The sequence below is a fragment of the Apium graveolens genome, chromosome 7 (genome assembly GCF_009905375.1).
Source record: "Apium graveolens cultivar Ventura chromosome 7, ASM990537v1, whole genome shotgun sequence".
Taxonomy (NCBI): domain Eukaryota; kingdom Viridiplantae; phylum Streptophyta; class Magnoliopsida; order Apiales; family Apiaceae; genus Apium; species Apium graveolens.
In genome coordinates this window covers 105495998-105517247 of record NC_133653.1, presented here as the reverse complement: position 1 = coordinate 105517247, position 21250 = coordinate 105495998, and the positions used below count along the sequence as shown (strand labels likewise).

The window sequence follows — 21250 nt, the reverse complement described above, 5'->3', positions numbered from 1 at the left end:
ACCAGTCTTGCTTTATTCCTTATAATAATACCCTTACTTTCAGTTTTATTTCTGAACACCAATTTTGTTCCAACTACAGATCTGTTCTTTGGTCTTGGCACAAGAGTCCAGAATTTGTTCCTTTTTAAATTGATTTAGCTACTCTTGAATTGTTGTGACCCAGTCAGCATCTTGCAGAGCTTCTTCAACCTTTTTAGGTTGAGTTTGAGATAGAAAATAATGGTAGAGACATTCATTCTGAGTGGCTTTTCTTGTTCTTACACCACTACAATAATTAAGTCAGTTGTGTTTGACTTAGACCATTTTCTTGTAGATGAAAGTTGACTCCTAGAAGACAAACCTCCCCCTTGATTCATGAACTATCTGTTATTTCTTTCATTAACACCACTATTATTTCCTGATGCTCCCCCTGAATCAGTATTCCCATTATTAATAGTATTTGACTCATCAGAGTTTGAGGAAGATGAATCTGATGATCTTTCTACTGATGCTCCTTGAGTTGAATCACTTGTAGTAGTCTCTGTAGTAGTCTCTGGATTTGAGTCATATTGCTCCCCCTCAACATATGCTTCAGTGTTAGAAGTATTTCCACTGTAATGTGGAATTTCAGAGCTTTGAGTGATATCAGGATTTACTGTATCAGAGTAAGGATTTAAAATTTCAGCATAAGGTACTTCATTTTCAAATCTCAATTTGTCATGGTCATCTACATCTTCTAGACCTGTTATCTTCTTGTCATCGAAAGATACATGTATAGATTCCATGATTGTTCTTGTTCTCTGATTATAAACTCTGAAGGCTTTTGTGGACAATGGATATCCCACAAAAACTCCTTCATCAGCTTTTAGATCAAACTTGGTCAGCTGCTCCGGATGAGTTTTGAGAACAAAACACTTACAACCAAAATTATGAAAGTATTTTAAATTTGGCTTCTTTCCCTTCACTATCTCAAATGGTGTTTTTCCATGCTTGTTGATCAATGTTGCATTTTGTGTAAAGCAAGCAGTTTGCACAGCCTCAGCCCAGAAGTAGGTAGGCAATCTTGCTTCTTCTAGCATGGTTCCTGCAGCTTCTAACAGAGTTCTATTATTTCTTTCAACAACTCCATTTTGTTGTGAAGTTCCAGTAGCTAGAAAACTCTTGTTTTATCCCCTTGAGTTTGCAGAACTCTTTCATAGAGCTATTCTTGAATTCAGTTACATTATCATTTTTGATGATCTTTACTTTGTATATTGATCCTTTTTCCAGCTCCCTCGCATGATCAAGAAGAATGGATGAAGATTCATCCTTGGTGTGTAGAAAATACACCCATGTGTATCTTGTATATTCATCAACAATTACGAATGCATACCTCTTCTTAGCAATTGACATAACATTCATTGGACCAAAGAGATCAATATGAAGTAATATGGTTCAGGAATTGAAGATTCAGTTTTACTTTTAAAAGAAGTTTTCCTTTCCTTGCCTTTATGGCATGAGTCACATAAGCCATCAGGAGTAAAAACTGCATTGGGCAATACTCTCACAAGATCTTTCCTCACAAGTTCATTGATATTGTTGAAGTTGAGGTGAGAAAGTCTTTTATGCCAGTTCCAGCTGTCTTCCACAAACGCTCTACTCAGTAGACAAACTTCTGATTCATCAGTACTTGGGGAGACCCTGGCTTCATATAAACTACCATGACTTACACCAGTCAATGCAATCTTGCCATCAGACTTACTGACAATTTCACAATGCCCCTCCTAGAAGTTGACATGATAACCTCTATCACATATTTGACTCACACTGATCAGATTATGTTTTAGTCCTGCAACCAGAGCTACATTTTTAATGATGACATTTCCAATTCTGATTTTGCCATATCCCAAGATTTTTCCTAAGTTGTCATCTCCATAAGAAACGTTTCGGCCATCCTTCTCCTCAAATTCTGAAAGCAGGGATTTATAACCAGTCATATGTCCTGAGCATCCACTGTCCAAGACTAGAGATTTCCTCTTATCACCCTGCAATTGGTAATTTGAATCAGTTAGTGTTTTTAAGGACCCAGACTTGCTTGGATCCTTTGGCCTTTTTAAGTTTGTTAACATATGCAGCAGAAGACTTTCTATCAGAGTTTATGTTAACATCCTTACTATCAGTATTTATACGTGCAGAAATATATTTTGCTTTAATTAAAGAGGGTTTCAGTTTATAATAATCATAATACAAATTGTGATACTCTTTACATGTATAAATAAAATGTCAAACACTACCACAATGAAAATAAGGAATTTGTGATTTATATCTAACTGTTTTATTCCTAAACTCTGATTTGGAAGGAACATCATTTATGTTTTTATCTTCTTGTAAGAATTAGCAAGATAATTAGTGCTACCAAAGTTTGAACAGGTCTTTCTAGGTGTATTAGAAGGGGTTACATAATTTCCAATCTTATTAACACCTACCTTGCCATTCCTATTTTTCCTAGACATTTTCCTCTTGTCTTTCATGTGAATATCCTTCAGCTTTTGCTTAAGCTGTTTCTGAGTCATTGAACCAATATTTACCTATTTTGTGTGAACTTGTTCACTTTTATCAGTAATTAAGTTTGATCTAGGTGTTGAGGTTGTACCTTCCTCATGGATTGACTTAACAGTATTAGCACTTGGATTAAACTTAATGATCTTTATCTGAACCTTGTTCAGTTTGACCTTGCTATCAGTTTTTATTGGTTCTATTTTCTCAGTTTTTTTCCATTTTTCTTATCAGAATTAGATCTAGCAGAATATCCTAATCCTAATCCCCAATAGCCATTCTCTAAAATTTCATGAGTTGTCTTTCCCGAGTTAGTCCAAAGTTTAATAACTTCTCTTTCTTTAGCTAACTCCTTCTCTAGATAAGCATGCTTTTCTAATAATTTTTCTTTAACATAAACATCATTATCTCTTTCTTTTTGAATTTATAGCATGGAAAGCAACTCAATTTCTAGGTGATCATTCATTTTCTTTAATACAGAGTTTTCACTCTTGATTCTATTATTCTCTAAGGTTTGATCCCTATAACTAACATGCAGAGTCTTAAGAAATAATCTTAATTCATAGATATCATCAGTATCAAAAGCAAGTATAGTCTGAGGTACCTTTAATTCAGAATTGTCAGCCCCAGTATCAGCTTTTGCCATGAGAGCATAATTGACTCCATCATCTGAAGCTGATGAATCATCCCAGTTTTTCTTCTTTGAGATCAAAGCTTGTTTCTTCTCAACTCTGGGTTTTCTGCAGTCAGCTGCAAAGTGTCCAATTCCATCACAGTTGAAACATCTCTCTTTTGACTTGTCAAGTTTTCTGGATCTAGATTCCTTCCCATCAGTATTTCTTCTGTTGTTCCTCTTATCAGAGTTTGAGGAACCGGAACCTTTTCTGGAAAATCTTTTCCCTTTTTTGAAGTTCTTGTATACCATCTTCTTGAAGCTTTTAACCAGTAGGGTAGCTATTTGATCTATGTCTTCATTGTTGTTATGATCACTATCAGTATCTGATTCAGTATCATTATTTGAGTCATCATTAAAATTGATGATTTAGTATATGACTTTACAATCATGGCTTTCCTTTTGGAGTAGTTTTTCCTCCTCACTTTCTTCTTTGGCTTCTCTTCAACCTTGAGTGCAACTGGTCTAGATTTAGATCATTTCCTCTTGCTTCTTTGCTCCATCTCTAATTCATGACTTTTCAGAACTCCATAGATCTCATCTAAAGGCGTGTCATCAAGTTCATAGTTATCCCATATTTATGTGACTTTAAAGTCCCACTTTTCAGGGAGAAAAAATAGGAACTTCAAGTTTGAATCCTCCAAATAATATTCTTTGTCGACAAGGGATAAGTCATTCACAAACTTTTGAAATCTGTCATAGCACTACGCCATAAGTGGGCTATTGTAATTCCTAAATGGTGTTACAATAGGCCTTAAAAGCATTACAATAGGTCTATTGTAACACCAGGGGGCGTTACGTATACGAGCATTATAATAGACACCCTAATGTAACACTTCACTGATCTATTGTAACATACAGAAATATGTTACAATAGGCAACTACTGTAACACTAACATGCCCAAATGTAACGCAAAATGAGTGATACAACAGCTTGATCAAGATTGCATAAGTGGGACCACCTATAGGCCCCATATAACTTATTGTAATAGTCTGTTCTATCAATTATAACACCAATCTTTTTAATTGAGTAAAGTAGCATTTGTAATCTAACACTAAATTAAAACATACATTACACTATAATAGGCATATGTAACATTTAATTTTAAAATTTGAAATACATGTTCTGTTTAAAATCTACAATACATATCCAAAATGTTACAAACACCACATAAAATTACAATAATACGAGCGATCAATTAACAATACTCCAAGCATATCCAAACTACGACGAAGGTTATTAATACTTTACAGCTATGTTGATCCCTTCTTCTAATAACAAATTCTTGGCTTTTGCTTCTCCCAACAATCATTTTTATCTGCTTCACCATTTTTCTTATAAATTTCTATCCTCGAGAGAAATCTGATTCATAACAAAAACAGATCAAAGTAGGTTAGGGAGTAATCAGACTAATTGCGCATACTTAGTAGGTTAGGGAGTAATCAGACTAATTGCTCAAGTATAAGTAGTGTAATAATACATGTGGCATATAGGGGAGTTGTAGTATCTTTAAATCCTTGAAAAACTCCTTACAGGCTCTAGCATAGGAGAATCCTGTATAAAAGAAATATCATATGAATAATCAAGTTTGATTTTTGGAGAGATTAAAAACAATTAACTCAAGTGCATGAAAAGAGAAGATGTACTTATAGATATGACTCCCATAATTCCAAGTAATGGTCTAGCTAAAGAAATAAGAAATATAGTTTGAAGGATGCCTAGTTTGAGTTTTATCCAAATCAGAACAGGACACATTTTGAGGCTTAGATGCACCAGTATCACTAGCTGATTTTGCTAATACGGACTGAGTTGTATTTTCTACCTTAACTAATTCTTGAGCTTCCATGTTTGTAGATGAACCACCTTTTTCTAAACTGTCAAGTACTACATCTTCTGCCCTTACTTTTACCATTTCATTTATTTTCATTTCTGTTTCTAATACTCACTCTCCAGTCTCCACTCACTCTGCCCTCCAACTGATCGCAAAGGCTCAAGTATAAAATATAATCAGCTTGTTTACAATTTATATGTAGAATATTTATATGATTCTTATCACACAAGCACATATGCACATCACATATTTATAAATCCTAATGTTAAATATTTTAAGACCAGGTAATACAAAAATAAAATAACTTCAGAAAGAAAAGAGATAGTACCTAGCAACAGTATCAACAAGATGAAGTAACTTTCTATCATCCCGCATTGGGCTCTCTGCTTTCTCTTGAAGAGCACCCTCTGCTTCTATCTTTCTCATTATTCTCTTTTATTCATATGCCTGTAATGCATTAACAGGCTCTACCAAAGATATGCTTAAAGACTCCTCTTGTGTAGAAATTTCAGGCTCAAATTTGTCAGACACGATAACAGGAATTATTTCAACAATACTTTTATCCAGGAAATCCTTATGAAGGAGTCTTATTTTATTTACTATATAAGCAGCAGCTTATATACAGATTCTAATATCAAACATCAGATACCAGGGAGGTTCTGTTGCTATAGGGTCTTTAAAATTTGGTAGAACTGGTGGCGCAAACTTACCTTCTTGAAGGTGCTTATGATGAGGAAGGTAATTATGAAATTCGATGCTGCTTATCATGAGGAAAGTCTCATTTGGTCTTCAAAAATTAAAGAAAGCATTTAAAACTTCAAAAAAATGTAGTTTATGTTGATTTTTAGACAATAAAAGTATTACGTTGTACATTTTGCAAGAAGTAAAACTGATACAGAAAATGATGTTTCATAAAATATCATAAATAAAGTCATTATGTTATAAATTGACTCTATCTGTTTTGCAAGATACGATAGATAATATGAAGGCAATTGCTGGGAAATTTGTAACTGGGCCAGGAGTACCAATTTATTTACACGTTTCTGAACTAAAGTTTGTTCTAAGAGAACTAGACAAGTATATGTTCTTAAACTCTTAAGAGGCAACACATATGAATATATGATATATCAACACGTGACTGAGTAGTACAGAGGAAATATTTGGACTAGGACATACGCTATACACTGCAATCATCTCTTAGAAACTAGGAATTTTGATCTGTAAAAGCCACATGACTGGTGCAGGTGTGTGACATCGATTCTTCTCTTAAATGCAAACAATGCCATTTGTCACACAACAGTAAAAATTAAAGTATAAGAGTGAATGCATCACCTTTCATGACATTAGGCCCTTGCAGCCATAGCTCCCCTTGTTGTCCAAGTGGTAGGGAATCACTAGTTCTGCTCATAACTTTAAACATCTCAAGGAAAAAGTGTCATGTTGTATAAAATATTCTGCATAGGATATAGAACTATTGAATCTTATAAAACCTACATTCAAGATTTTATCAAAGACTCCATTATAATACAATGCCCTTCTACAGTCTACATTACGTCATTGTCTAGTGATTCACTAACCAAACCTAAAACTTGTCCTAAATTTCCATCACAAAACCATTCTAAGCCATAAATACTAAAACATGCATAATAAATCATACATATTAACAACGCCTCAATCCCCTTCTCCCTCAATTTCTCCCTCAACGGCTCTAAAATCCTAAAATTCGACATCGTATTAGGATTCTCCTCCTTCACCTCCTCCTCCTCAACCTCGCTCTCCAGTTTCACTTTCTTCGCTTTCTTGTTCTTCAAATTAACCGCCTCGGCTCGCTCTGAGCTCGTATCGCTCCTCTCCTCATCCTCCTCGCTTGCCTTCCTCTTCTTCTCCTTCTTACTCTTCTCATCGCTCTTATTCTCCTTTTTCAAGCTCTTGTTATCAATCGGAGATTTAATTACTAACACTACATATATGATATAACCAATTACTTTCAATACTTCTCGTCACAAGAATCACATAGTTAAAATATAATCATAATCATTCTCGCGACTCCAATCACTTTAATTGAGCATTTAAGAAGTAAACCCTTAAAATAAAAAATCATAAAAAAATTTAAAAATTTAAAATAAACAAGTGATACAAATTAAATTCAGCAGGTTGCTAAGACTCACAAATCGATTTTAGGACATTTCAAAGTACTAGAAATCGATTTGTTGTGAAGCTACTCAGAGATATCTAGAAATCGATTTCCTCCAAGTCCCAAACTTTTGTTATATTTGCTCGCGAAATCCCAAAATTCTTTCCAGAGAAGTACAATTTGAGTTAAAGCCCTAATTTGAAGCAGTAATCGCCTCGCCTTCAAGAGAAAGAGGGTTCGAAGAGAGATAGTTTAGAGAGAGAGAAAGAAATATTCTGTTTAATCGATTGAAGGGGGAGTATACAGATGTGTTTTTCCATTTTGGGGGGAAAAATCCCGCCTCTCATTTGACCTCTAACTTTTAATTTTTAATTTTTATTGTACTTACAAAAAATTATATACAAAATTAAAAAAAAATATCACAAATATTTATAAATAATAAAATTTAAAAAATTATACTATTATATATGATATATTATAGTCATAAAAAATCCAGAATATAATTTTAATACTAATTTATGATAATTTTTTCACTTTAATAGTTTAAAAAAAAGCAACTAATGTAACACCAGGTGCTGGTGTTACATGTTGTGCAACACCAGCATTTCTCTGTAACACTAGCTTTATAGCTATTGTAACACTATTTGAGAGGTGTTACAATAGAATAAAAATTTCTTAGCTAATGTAACACTCCTTGTAACACTTGCATTACAGTAGCCCACTTATGGCATAGTGTAGATCTCAGTTAAGGACTCATTATCTCTTAAATCAAAGTGCTCATATTTTTGAGTAAGTAATGTCCTCATGTTCTTCTTGATACCGGTTGTACCTTGACACTTTACTTCTAAAGCATCCCATATCTCTTTTTATGTCTTACATCCAATGACTCTATTGGATATAACACTCTCAAGACTATTGTGTAGGATGTGTCTGACCTTAGCATCCTTCATGATAGATGAGAAATCTTCAGGAGTATATTCCTTCCTATCTTTGTCTATCATTTTCTCCGGTTCTCCTGCAAGCGAAACAGCTACCTTCATTGGTCTATGAGGACCATCATAAATCTTATTCATATATTCAGGATCCCTGGCTTCCAAACACATGGCCATCTCGACTTTCTAGATTGGATATTCATGTATCTTCAGGATAAGCTCCTTGATTGCTTCATACCTACTCATGTTGCTGTTTATCTGTGATGTGGCTGGGGGTGGTGGCTTCGGCATCTGTGTTCTTCTTCTTTGTCTCCCATTATAGATTGATTTTCAGATCTTAAACTGTTTGTACATTAACAACAAGCTCTGATACCAATTGTAAGGCGCTTAATCAACTGTAAGGGGGTTGAATACAGTTATTACAATCAAATTGACAAAGCTTCAACAGAATCAACAGTTTTTATATTAACAAATAAAAACTGGTTACAAACGTACCCTCTCAAAAGGATGAACAAATATCCTTGAAAGCTGCCAGGTTATGCGAAAGATATAACAATATCGCAATGCTTATAGCATGAACCTAATATGTGCTTTATATAAAGCATAGCTACACAATGTATAAGGAATCCTATTCTATTAACAATAAGGAAACCTATACAATGCTTCTGAAATAAAGTCCTTCACCGCCTTGAGTTCCCGTTTCCTTTTCCTTATCGAAGATCAACTGATGTGACAAATACTGATTACATCATCCGTTGACATCATCATCCGTTGATATCATCATCCGTCAATATCATCATTCATTGACACCATCATCATCTGTTGATACATAAGTTCTGATGTGAACTTCTAATAGTTTCTGCTTGATATCATCAATTGCTCCTGACAGATTTAATTATTATTACTTGGGTATCAATGATGTATTACTAGATGCCGCTCATTGTTTATAATTTTAATATGAGATATTAAAATTATTACCAACGTAATAATAATCTATAGGGTCATACACAAAGAACGCTTGAAGGAGAAATAATTTAAATTATGAATTTAAATTAAATAAGTAATTTGTTTTATTTATGATATTAATTAAGTATGACTTAATTAATTAAATAAACAAAATAAAGAAATTACATAAACTAATTCTGAAATAAGTTATTAATTAATTAATTGTGGCTTAATTAAAATAATAAATTGGGATTTTGGATTAGTAATAATTATAATTATATTATAATTAGAAAACTCATTCTTCTCTCTATATAAACTCTTTGAGGGCTGATTTATATATAAGTATATATGGTTTACAAAACCCTAGTCGTTCAAGGATAAAGAGGAAGAGAGGTAGAGATGGAGTTTTCAGGTGCTAGTACACATCAATCCTTCAAGAAAAGCATTCATGTGGATACCGTAGAGCGTAGATCGCGTGAGCTGGATACGTGGTGATTCAACAAGGTTTGGAACTCCATTAATCCTCCATTAATGAACTCTAAAAGCTTCTTTAAGGTAAATATTCTTACTATGAAATAAATATCTATTTTTGCATGGATCCTGCGTAGGGTTTCGATTTGATTCTAGTTTTAATTTAATTTTACATCATTTCCGTTGCGTTTATGTGCTCGAAACCCTTCAAAAGATTCATCAAAATTTGTATCAATTGAAAACTAGGAAATTCAATTATTCAAATGAATTATTGAATTGGACTTATCTCATTTTAACTGAAAACCAAAGGTTAGGTTGTTGATCAGTCACGCACTAACCCCGAACATGGCACACTGCCATGTTCTCTAAACTGGATCCCAGGCACACATTGGCCTACATTTGACTATGAATCTTGTCCACATATTTTATAAAAACAATCCAATTCTAATAATTCAATTCAATAAAAATATTCATTTCTATAAACAGATCATAATCAAGAGTTATAAAACAATTAAATAAAAACAACATTTGCATTTGATAATCACATCATATGCGACAAGAATTTCAACCTTCTAACAACAAAGGTTTGATATTCATGAAACGAAATTAGGTATAAAAGGGTATGTATTCATTAAATGAAAGAAATTTGGTGATTTTGAAGCGGTATCGTATCGTAAGGTATGTGTTCATAGGATATGATAAAGTGCTTGGCTTTTCAGAACTTGAAGTTAGAAAGGAATCATGGGTTTCATTTTCAGAAGTAAAGGTTTACCATGTGTGGTTCATAGCATAAACATGATATCATAATCTTAAAAGAAATGTCACAATCTATAAGAAAGGATTTAGGAAACTTGCCTTAAATCTGATACCAAACTCGCGTCTCAATTTCATCTTTCCAATTCCATAATCTATGCATATCGTAAGTCACGGATAGCCTCTGACTATACTCTATTTACTGCACATCATTGCTTTCTCGACTTATTCCGTATTATCTGTGCAACACCATTCGACCTTCTGTACGTCTTCTACATTGCACGTCTCGTCCAGATCCTTTACGAGAATAACAGAGTACTATAATCACTAAACAGTCTATTGACTTTAACTTATAATTATCAAACACCGTATCTACAACCCTTTGCATATACATGCCTCGTATACCAATAAACCCTTATCATATAATCAGAATTCAACTCATAATATTCTTTAAACTTATCGGATATCACTTATCATGTTATCATACTTTGACTCTAGCACAACCATTCTATAAATCAATACGAGTACAGATCATGCCGAAATATGACATTATCTCGTCTATTTATTAAATTATCACCCTGTTATTCTATTTCAATCAACAATCAATCAATTAAACTGAACTCCAGTATCAATATGGACACTATATGTTACTCAATTCACTTATCACGTTCTTAACACAAGAAATAAACATATACTTCACATAAGCGTCACTTAATACATAATCAGATCACATACAATCATATTATGCATATCCAATGACATGTACTCACATTTCTGACTCACTCACTTTATTAAAAAATATTAAAATAGACAATAAAAGCTTCTAATCACTTTTCGTTTCGTCTGAATCCGAATTACGGATCAAAAGATACGATTAAACTATTTTTTTGACACTCTTATCAGCACATAATTCATATAACATGTAAACACTTATTCCACATATCACATAATTCACATAACATATGACTCAATTTATCACAACATTCGAGTCGTTACGATTAAACTGAAATCGAGTTGAAATATAATTTTTTAATATTTACGCGACTCAGAAAAGTTTACAAAATCAAGCGACCTTTCAAAACAAAAGATTTTATGTCTTGAAAGTATTTTTAATAGGAGCATAATATTTTTCTGAGTCTAGACGCGTTCATTTCGTATTAACGGAGAAACGGTTTATTTATTATAAATAAAATAAGAATAATTCAATTAATAATAATATTAATTGAATTTTAAATACCTACATATAATTTTTGAAAGCTCAAAATGATTTTTAAAACATTATTTATCTTAATTATAAATAATTAAATTTCATTTAATTATTTATAAATAAAATTAATTGATTAAATGAATTAATTAATTAATTAAATTATAAATAATTAATTCAAAAACAATTATAAATAATTAAATCAAATAATGATTTCAGAAGATAATAAAAGAGAATAATTTTCGGGATTTAAAATAATTTGGTTAATTATTTTAATTAAAATTTTGAATTATAAATGAATTTTGGACTTAAAGTTAGATTTTTCAATTATTTCATAAATAAATTCTGCACAGACAGAATTTTGGAACTGGAATTGGTTTCAGGAGGATAAAATAGTGGTCTGGCCAAGAACATGGCCGGATAACATATGAATTCGGCCGGAATCTCGTCGATTTCTGGAGAATTTCAAGATTCCGGCCAAGTGAAGAAAATTCGGCGAGCTCCGGTAGGGGTTAAAACGACTCATGTTCAATAATTTTTAAACTCGAATCTACTACAAACAATCCTAGAAACTCGATTATAGTTATATCACTAGCAACCAATCAATGAAACGTTGATTTCGATCATAAACTTGAACCAGACTTTTAATTTTCTGGGAAAACTCGAAGTTGCACAATTCTTAACCAATAACAACGAATTAACTATGAAGTTAAAGCTTATTTTATCAACAATACAACACAATAGTTTTAAACATCAAAACATACTTGATTAAGCCGAAAAATTTAAGATTAAATTGGATAAAACCCGAGAACCCGACTTGACCATTTTCTCAATTAAACAACAGAAGTTTATACTCAAATGGACTATTCTGAATATATTGAAGCTATTCACATCATCTAGAACAACCGAAACACTCCAAAAATCAATAACTCCAATTCGGGTTTATTTCAAAAAAAATGAAAATACAAAACACTCAACCTTATATCGTGATCTTGGCGTCAACAGAAAGAGCCCTTTACGGCCTTCAATTCGGTTATTAGAGCGACTTCAACGGATTAGTAGATTTTCTGTAATCTTGGTTTGAAAATCAAGAACGAATTAAAACTCTCTCAAGCTCATCTCAAATTTTGTAATTATCTGATAAAATTTTAATTTTAATTAAAATTAAAAACATATTTACGAGAAATTAGGACCTCGTTGGATCATGTTGGATATAAAAATCCAATACATAATAGCTAAGAATAAATAAAAATTGATCCAAACGGTCCTCGTTTTTTGATAAACATCAAAACCAGACTTTTAAATAAAAATTTAGGGTTTTGAGCCCCCAGATGCACGTACTTTAATAAAAACTAATACTTTAATCAAAATATCTTGGATAACGTTACTATCCAGATTACACGTATATCGAGATGATAAAATAATATTTTAATACCCGCAAAACCGACCCGAAATCCTCGCAGATAGATCCGTACTCCGAATCGAAAATGTCAAAACACAAAAAGTGCTCGGAATTACCAAATTAGTCCAGAAATCATTTTTTAGAAATATTTTGGTTCGTAGATTTCCTACACCGTTGAAGTTGCGGGTTTCCGAATAATCACAAATAAATAATAATTAATTAGAAAATTTATCAAATAATTCCACATATATTTTATAAAATCAAATAATAATATGGGATATTATAGTTTGCTTCTGGGCGGATTCTATCTCTTACTAGAGTTCATCATATTTCCTCTATTCGTAAAAATATTATAAGTGGAAGTTGTTTAGTTAATAATGGCTTTCAACTTCTTTGAAGTGTAATAAAGTAATGATTACTCGCACTGGTACATTTTTTGTCAAGGGTTACTTGTATGATGGTTTGTTTATAATAAAATTTGAACCTATTTTGGGTGATTTTATTAAAGATAATGTTGCACCTTCTGTTAATTGTGTTGAACCATCTGATTTGTGGCACTTACTACTTGGGCTTTTAAATTTTGGTGCTCTAAAGAATATGATGAATTTAGAGTTAATTCCAAAGCATGCCATTGATAAGAAAACTAACTACCAAGTGTGTGTTGTTAGGTTTTGAGACTTGTCAGATTTAGTTCACTCGGACCTATGTGAATTCAGTGGTGTTTTGACTATGGATCACTATAGATATTTCATTACCTTTATAAATGATTGTAGTAGATATTGTTATGTTTATTTGCTTAAACATAAGGATGAAACACTAGATAGATTCATTCTGTTTAAAAATGAAGCTGAAACACAAACTAGCAAAGTACTTAAACATTTGAGGTCTGACAGAGGTGGTGAGTATACAAGTACCTTGTTTAATGAATTTTGCGCAAGCAATGGTATATTTCATGAGGTCACCCCATCATAAACACCTGAATCTAATAGGGTGGCTGAGCGAAAGAGCAGAACTTTTAGAAACATGATTAACAATATGCTGATTAATTTCGGGTTGCCTAAGTACATGTGGAGAGAGGCTCTGAATAATAGAGTCTCTATGAAACATATGGAAAAGACACCATATGAATTATGGAGAAAGCGTAAGACAAGTTTGAGTTATCTTCGTGTGTGGGAGTGCCTTGCTAAGGTGCCTATCCCTGAACACAAGAGGAAGAAACTTGGTCCGAAAACTATTGATTATATCTTTCTGGGATATCTTGAAACCAACACTTCTATGAGATTTTTAGTATTAAAATATGACATAGATGGTATTGTGGCGAATACGATAGTTGAGTTTCATGATGCAACTTTCTTCGAGGAAGTGTTCCATTTGAAGACTGGTATACCTTTGGGTAATTCTGAGAATGATCCCACTCGCACATCGAGTTCTATTCCTGATCATGTGGAAAAGATGACAAATATGGGAGCAAATCATCATAGTAGTTCTACTCTTAATGAAGTAGATGAACCTAGAAGGAGTATGCGTGCAAAGGTAGTCAAGGACTTTTGAAGTGATTTTATCACTTATAATATCGAGGATGAACCTTTAACTTTCCGTTAATCCATGAATTATTCGGAGTCAAGGCATTGGAAAGGCGCTATAAAGAGTAAAAATTAACTCAATTGTTTCTAACGGAACATGGGAGTTATTTGATCTCCCTCCTGGGTGTTCTACTATAGGATGTAAATGGATCTTCAAGAAAAAGCTAAACCATGATGGCTCAATAGATAAGTACAAGACTAGGCTAGTTGCTAAGGGCTTTAGGCAAAGGGAAGGCATTGATTATTTTGATACATACTCTCATGTTGACCAAATGACTACATTCAGAATGCTCGTTGCATTGGCTTCCGTATATGGTCTTATCATCCATCAAATGGATATAAAGACAGCTTTTGTTCATGGTGACCTTGAAGAAGAGATTTATATGGAGAAGTCTGAGGGATTTGTTGCTTTTGGTAATGTGAGGAAAGTATGTGGGCTAGTCAAGTCTATCTATGGCCTTAAACAAGCTCCTATAGAATGGCATAAAAAGTTTGATGAAACTGTTTTAGACTTCGAGTTTTTAGTTAATGAAAGTGACAAGTGCATCAACTATAATGTTAGAGGTAATGAATGTGTGATTATGTGCATGTATGTAGATGATATTTTATTTTTGGAACCAATATTGAGATTATTAACGAGACAAAGAGTTTCTTAAAGAGACACTTTGAAATGAAGGATATGGGTGAGGCTAATGTGATTCTTAGGATTAAGTTGACACATTCAACTGATGGAATAACGTTGTCACAGTCTCATCATATAAAGAAATCTATACTTAAAAAGTACAATTATTCAAATTGTAGTTTCGTTAGTACAACATATGATTCAAAAGTTTCTATTGTCAACTATAGTTCAAGAGTTCATATGTCTCAATTAAGGTATTCTCATATTATTGGGAGTTTGTAATATCTTGCTAATGTGACTAGACCATATATTTCTTATTTTGTGTCTAAGTTAGCTAGATATACAATTTATCCAAATAAGATTCATTGGGAAGCACTTGATAGAGTTCTTAGATATCTCAAGGGAACTATTTCCCTTGGATTGGATTATCGTAGATTTCTGGGGTACTCGAGGGGTATAGTAATACAAGTTGGATAGCTAAGAAATCTGGTTCCAATGGAGTGATCGGATATGTGTTTACCCTTGCGGGTGAAGCAGTGTTCTGGAAGTTTTCTAGACATACTTTGATTACTCGGTCCACTTTTGAGGCTGAGTTGTGTGCACTAAATGCCACGGGGACGGAGGCTGAATGGTTACATGGACCGATGTCAATGTTACCTATAGTAAGAAGATCGCTTCCTGCCATTTTCGTTCATTGTGATATCCATACAGCTATCCACAAGATCAGAGGTGTGAAGCATAATGCAAAAACTAAGAGACGCATCCAAGTTAGACTGAAGACTATAAGGGGTCTTGTGTCTAATATAATTTGCTATTCCCAATCAATACAACAAGAATTACAGAAGGGAGGGTTGAATGTAATTCTGGTTTCTTTTTCTGATTTTAAGAATATTCTTACTTAATATATAACTGTGTTTGATTTTCCAAGAGTGTGGAATAGAAGTAAAATGAAAATCGAAACACAAAGCAATAAAACATAAGGCTTTAAAACTTTCTGATGGATTTGAACTTATCCACCAGAGATATATATAAAGATGAGAACTCTGTGATGCTTGAAAAGCACACAGCTTCTTATAAAAGAACTTACAGAATTATAGAGAGATGCTTAACAGATACAGCTATTTCTATCTCTCTGAAAATAATGCTTACTTCGTTAAATTGTTCTACTTGCTACACTTGGTTTATATACTACCAAGTTACATAATAAAAAAAAAGACAAACAAGTAAAACAAAAATTGTTTCTAGTCTAATTTCATGCTAATTCATTACTCTATCCAGCATCTTTGAATATCTTCATAATTGTATGGAAATGGTAATGCTTCTTTGTTATCTAAATCCTGCAATTAGGTTGCCACATTCCATTTGCAAACACCCGACGCATGTGACTGAGTTGTCACTGTCAACTGCTCTTTCGAATTATGATCATCCGTCGGGACTATGTTGGTCATCCATCGGGAGCCATGTTGATTATCTGTCGGGAGCCTTTGTAAATCATCCGCCGAGAGCCTTTTTGTCACTTGACTTTATTTCACTTATACACAATTACAAGACATCTTATATTTACTAGCCAACCTATTCTGCATATCAATCTAATAGTCAACATGACTTAAAGAATCCTACAGTATCTACTAATACATTGTTGTTTGCAGGCATGTGCTACAATACTTATTATTACATAAGCTACACTCCTTATGGATGTTTAGTTGTCATCCGTCGGGACTATTGTAGAACATCCGTCGAGAGCTACAAAAACACTAAGTTAAATCTACTAAGGTGTTTTGTTCAACTTATCATCAAGTTCACAACATATTTCTAAAAATCTCCCCCAATTTATGTCTACTGGAATTGTAGCCATAAATTAATATAAACTTGATGATAACAAAACACCCTAAATGTACAGATTGAATAATGGTAGATAAAACTAGTAATTGCTACAGTTCATTTGAAAATTGAACAAAGTAAAGTGTACACAGAGTTCTCACAATCATTTTCAAGGTGCTCCTCTAGTCTGAACATATGTGATCTATTTCTTTGATTGTCTTTATTTCTTCCCAAGCTTCATATTGTTTTCTTCTATTTGCTTTTGGAGTTGTCGGTGAAATTCAAGTTCTTCGGCATTTGATAGATCTAGCTTTTCTTGCATTTCCAATAGAGTCTCATTGCTTGAGATGCTCAATTGGTCATCCAGCCTGAAGAATCTCCTAACACCCTTTTCAACTATGAATTCCATCAGCCAGTAAGGCCTCAAGTGCACTTTATTTCCTGTGAAGGGAATTGATAGAGTCCTTGGGAGGAGTGCATCTGAGGCTATTTTGTTGCTCATTAGTTCTTATATCTTCTTTAGAACCATTTTCTTGGCAGTCACATTGAATCCAAAAAATTTCTTGAAAGATGAGAAGATCTTTATCAAAACAGAACAGCTTTCTTGAAGAATCCTGTAAAGGGGCCATATGATCTCTTTCCCACCCTTGTATTTGAACACCAGTCTTTTAGGGAGATTCCTGTGAGCATCAATTGCTCTCACTTCTTCTAGTTCATCCAAGTAGAGATTTATTTTTAAAAATTCCTTGATGTCACAAATATATAGAAGATCTCCCTTGTTGATGGTTGGTTGAACTTTGGTTAAGGTTTTGATATAACAGGCTTGACCTTCTTGATTGCTCTTGTCTTTGTCTTCTTTAACTTGTTGAGATTGGTAAATTAAGCTTAGGAAAAGGCAAACTATCCCAGTCTACTGGCTCATCCTTGGGAACTATTGGCTCACCATAAAAAATTTTGTAGGATCCACCTTAAATTCCTCATGCACCACTGAGGGCTTGGATTTTTGAGTTGTAGATGTAGGCTGGTTGGGAATGTAATCTTCCATCTTATCATCATTGAAGTCCAATCTTCTTTTGGGAAAGAATTTGTATCTGAACTTCCTTTTCTATTGAGGTTCCTTGTGCATTTTCTAATCCTGATCTTCAGCTACCACGGGTTGTTTCTCAGAAATCTCAGTTGTAGTTTTCACAGCTTGAAGCTTGGCTACCATAGCAGTTTGTTTTTTCTTCTGTTTGAGTTTCTTAGCATCTAAAGTAGCTTGCTTCTTTTCTTGTTTAATCCTCTCCTTTTCTTCCTTCTTAGATTCTGAAAACTGAGGGTGTCCAGCTACCACACATATTTCTTTCCCATTCCTGTAGATTTTAGCAATTATTCTCTTTAGTACTGCGTCAGTTGGATCTTTGAAGAATGCAATGGACCTTGCCAACAGCTTCTTTTCATCTGGCCTTGGAGTCTCAAACATAAGATCCAAGGGATTTTTGTCAGATGACTTTGGATAATTTCTTTTGGGCTTCAATACCAAGTTGGCTTTTGGAGACTTTATACATGAAGGTTTGCCCTTTTCCAAATTACCCAGACTCATTTCATTTACAGAAATTTGTCTCAATTGAGAGAAGTGAGAAAAGACCTTGTCTTTCTTCTCAATTAGCGAAACTTCTTTACTATCTCTTCATCAATTTTCTTCCATTTGTCATCAAGTTCCTTCTCAACTGCTGTAACATCAAGCTTCTAAAAATTTTCATTCGATTCCAACTTAGCAGCTGCTATCTGGATCAGATCAATGCTGTCCAAGACTGGTGGTTTAGGAAGAGTAATTTCTAGCACAATTACTTGACTGACTTATATGTTTAACACATTATCCCCCTCACTTATTGGCTCCTCTTGGCTAACTAAAACAATTGAGTCTTTCACCCCCTTTTTGTTAGAATCAAGTTGAGTAGAGGTAGAAGTCTGTGCAGCCACTAGCTTTTAAAGCAACTGAGTTTGTTGAGCTTGATGTAAATGGATTGCAGTGATGGAAGCTTCCAAGGTTTTGAGTCTTATGTCCAAGGAGTCCACCTTGCTGGCTAGATCAGAATTTTTCCCGAGTTTTCTGTTAATGTCAAGCAAGGTTGTGTTGGGAAACTTAGCATCCAGTCTTTCAGTTACATCCCTCTTGACTTGATCAATTTTTGTCTTCAACTCAGTGACATCCAGATTTTGCTTGAGAGATTGAATATGATGTAGTTGGAGAGTGTTGAGATGTGCTTGTAGAAGCTTCTTGGTGTTGGCAATGGTAGAAGTTTAGAGAGCTGTCTGAGTTTGTTGAATAATATGAGAAACTTCAAATGATGCTCATCACATGTCTTGATAAATACCCAAGATGGCATGCTAGATCTTGAGCTAGGGCATGCTTCTCCCCCTATGTCCATGGAATCTCCTTCATCATCATCTTCATCCCCAACTAGATCCTCAGAACCACTAGTTCCATAGTCAAAATAATCACCAACTTTGGGTGGCATGGCTGAGATGGCATATTTGGCTCTTTGCATTGAGGTAGTTGTATGCACCAAATTTAGCATTCTTTCAGCAACCACATTGTCCTGTTCAGCTAGAACTTGATAAGCTGAAATAAGGTGAGTAAATGCCTCAGCTTCATAAGAAACAGAATCTAAGGCAGCTTGATATTCTTGCTGAATTAGTTGTTTCTTTTTAGCCACATTGACATCCATTATCACTTACAATAGGCTCTTCCCATACATCAGTACCTGCTTTTCTCTCATTATCTCTCTTTTCTTTCATCAAGGGCTCCCCTTGGATCACCACCCTCACACTCTCACCTTCACCTACTAAGGTGGAACTCCCCTTAATCATTTTTATCAGGATGGAAGAAATAGCCTACATAATTTCTCTCTTTTCCTCTCCTTTTGCCTGAGAGCAACTCAGCCTCTCACTCTGTTCACTCCCTTCCCTCAATCCTAGGAGTGCTTGTACAACCACTAGCTCATCTACACTTGTAACAATTGTTGAAAATTCAGCTTGTGTAATGAGTACCGATGGATGAGGAACATCCATCGGGGTAGTAGTTAGTATAGCCGACGGATGACTGCTGTTAGGAACATCCGTCAGGATACAATCACTAGCCGACGGAAGAACAATATCCTTCAGAATAGAAGAAATGATAGAGTTTGAAGTAGAAACTATTATGAAATCTGTGCAGATTGATGATAATATAGGCACAGAAGTCTTAATAGTTCCTGAAAGAATTGGCAAGTGAGCCAACAAATCATCTAAAAGATGATGCACACTTGTACTGAGTTTTGGCTTCTCCAACAGAGTTAAAGAAGGAGAATCAGAGATTGATGTGTGAATTATATCCACATCCAGAGAATTAGGGGGAGAGTTTTGTGTGTTTGGTGCTTCTATTGTTAAGATTTTGGTTATGACTCTACATTTATTGGAGCCACATCAAACTGAGTTTGACAAGGTGCAGTGACTGAGTCTTTATCTGTAGTGTACACTGTGTGTGATCCCTGTGCATCCCCAAGTTTTCTAGATTTCTTATTTCTTATATAAGTTTGGGGTAAGTCTGTGTCCCTAGCCCTTTTGACATGTGCTCCTGGTTGGGAGCTTGTTTCAATAGTAGCATCCTTTTGAGAGGATGAAACTAGAGATGTGCTAATTTTCTTATTAAGCACTACAGTTTGTTGGGAAACTGTGGTGTGGCTAGGTTTGGGTACACTCACCTCACCATCCTTATTCTTAGGGTTTCTTTTATGTTCACCCTGTCCCTCACCATTTTTCTCCACCTTCACACTCCCTTCTTTGCTTTTGGTAGATTTTGAAACTGGCATCTATTGAGAGATACCAGAGTGTGGTTTCTTTGATTTAGATTTTGAAGGTTTGGATTTTGTGGCTTGGGTAGGCATCTGTTGGTCATTGACACAGATGTCATAGCCACAGTTAATGGCAAAGAAACTTGAGAGGTAGAAAGAGTAGGAACAGAAGCATTTACCTCACTTACCTGAGGGCCCTCCATGATAGGCTAGAATAAACAAGGGGCACCTCCTTGTGGTGATCAGATCTGTTTAAATCTGCAATTATTCTTCTTTCTTGAACCCAACAATCCAGTTTGTTGGTTGGGTTCTCAATCACAAGATCTTTACAAATATGGTTAGCAATAATCATAAAGAATCTAGCATAATAAACATTCCTAGATCTCTTTTTAATCTCCACTAACTTGTAGCCTAACTCTAACATGATAGCATCACTAAAATTATATTAATTATCAGTAAGTAGCATGTAGAGCATGTTAAGTATGGTAGTATTGATAGAATCAAAGTTGCTTCTCTTACCAGAAAACACCTTGGTAACTACATCAGATA

General features: G+C 34.2%; 1 long non-coding RNA gene across 1 annotated transcript; it reads right to left on the bottom strand.

Moving 5' to 3' along the window:
* Positions 1-4323: 4323 nt before the first annotated feature.
* On the bottom strand, positions 4324-7405 carry LOC141675227 (uncharacterized). Its single transcript, XR_012555944.1, has 3 exons — positions 5348-7405; positions 4669-4742; positions 4324-4550 (listed from the first exon to the last, which is right to left on the bottom strand). It is a non-coding gene; the product is annotated as an uncharacterized LOC141675227 (long non-coding RNA).
* Between the last annotated feature and the right edge of the window lie 13845 nt (positions 7406-21250).